A 2376-nucleotide genomic window follows, 5' to 3' on the forward strand; every position below is an offset into this window, starting at 1 on the left:
AAATACTAAGTACGTTTTTCATATGAGGTCCAATTGAAGACCTCTAATAGTAATTAATTTTAGTAAGTATATGACTCAAACTATTTGTATATAAATATATTGATTTTATGGCTCAAGATTCCAAATACAATACATTCAAAGTTTCAGGTTTCTCTTATAATTTTATTTTTCTTTAGCATGCAAATTTATTTATGATCTAAATTTTTTAATGTTTTTTCTTTTGCTCTTACTTTCTAACATACGATTATATGAATGTGTATTTTGTCCTTGTGTGCAGTGCAATATAGACGATACTCTACAAAATTTGTCATACATAAGGTACTCATGTTTTTTTTAAAATTCTATGTTTATTTTAACAAATGAATGCGGTTTTTTTCCCGTGTGCAGTGCAATTTATTGGTAAGATTATGTTTCCATCATCTCATAAAGAATCACTATAAATATTGATTTACTACATATTCAATCATTATATGCAAAAGGAATATTTATGTTTTATTGTTTCCCTGCAGATTTTGTAGTTATACGCTTGTGTGGAATGCATGAAGATTGATCGCGCATAGGATCCACTATTTAAATAATAATATTTTTGCGTGAGAGTTGTGTTTTATCTTTACTTCAAAATTGAAACCAGACTATTAATCTAGAGAAACTAAGGGATTTTTGTTTGTGTAATAAGAGATGACAGATTTGTACTTCATATGATTATGAGAAGTAAAAGGGACACGTATATTTTCAGTTATGAAAGTTGCTTTTTTGGATCGATGACCGCTAGTCCAATTGTTATCCTTCGCAAACAAATCAAGAGCCTCAAAGTTTTATGAAAATTGAGCATTGTTAGAGGGAAGCCAACCGAGCGGCTGATTGCCTTGCTAACTGAGGAGTTAACGTAAGCACAAATTGGACACTTCTTAGGGATCCACCGGTGGAACTTCGTTTTATTATGCACGAAGTTATTCTAGGGGTAGCTATTTCCCGTGCAATAGCAAATTATTTATCGGGGTTTTGTCCTCTTATGTTCCAAAAAATTGTACCTAAATCAAATTCTAACCAATTGCTCTTACATACGGAATATATGGTCACTATTATCTTTGGCTTATTTTAGTTTAATTTTCACACGCCTTTCTACTCATATGAGATATTATAATATAATCATATACAAAGTAATAATTATTATATGAATTATATGAACTGGTTAGAATAAGTGAGATGATTACAATAACAAAGTTAGGGTAAGAACAAAATAATCATGAAATTGCATAATAGGAAAAAAAAATATAACATGTTAACACGTTTACATCATTTAGTTAGGGTAAGAACAAAATATCCATGCAATTTCATGAGTTTTCTATGAAGCTTTTCGTTTTCTTTTTAATTGTTACCCAGCGCATCATATAACGCTTTTGTTTTCTTTTTTCATCGTTAGTCATTATCTAGCACATAACGCTACCTTATGTACTACGTTTATTACACCTCTTTAATTATTCGACCCTGGAGTTTAGAGGAAGAACTTATTTATAAACATGTGCTTATTTTATCCGATCAAGATGATAGAGTTATATTAGTATATATATATAAACTTTAAAAGTAAAAAGCTAAAATGATAAGAATTTTAAAACAATTGTAGACCACTGAAATGAGTTGGATGGGTCGGCTGCTGAGGCGGTTCATACATTTTAAACTCGAATACCGGTCAGACTACAAAATTTAGATAATTACCACATGACTTTGATGCAAGGTTTGCTAGACCACTCAAACGGGTTGGACGAGTCGGCTGCTGAGGCGGTTCATACATATTAAATTCGTATACGGGTCAGACTAAATATGGGTGGGCTTATACGGGTTATGGGTCGAGGTAGAATCAGAATACATGTCAAAATATTGAGAATACATAAGTTCTCAATTGCGAAAATACAATTAGAGACGAATCAATATTATATCCCGTACAACGTACGGGCACAAAATCTAGCTACTTAGAAACTACTATTTTTAATGACATGGGCATGAGATAGTTGATTTATATCCATATTAGTGATTTTACAAAATAAATAATCAGTTTGTTAATCTAAAATCGTTGATTATCAAACACCACTAACAAATTCGCTAATTATATCTTTTAGTTAAACCTGCTGATAAAATATGTTAAACGCCTAAACATAATCTGCTTTCAAAGTCTTCTTCGGCCAATATTAATCTGTTGTTTACCAAACAGGCCATCATTTACGTCATTGTTATGGTATTACTCGGCCAACGGCTGGGCATGAAATCTAGTATATACTTAAAAGAGGAACTTTTGGAGCGATTTCATTGGCTACTTAAAAAAGAACTTTTGGAGCGATTTTATTGGCTACATCTTTTTGTTTAATAAATTGCAATAAA

The sequence above is a fragment of the Silene latifolia genome, chromosome Y, assembly GCF_048544455.1.
Source record: "Silene latifolia isolate original U9 population chromosome Y, ASM4854445v1, whole genome shotgun sequence".
NCBI lineage: Eukaryota > Viridiplantae > Streptophyta > Magnoliopsida > Caryophyllales > Caryophyllaceae > Silene > Silene latifolia.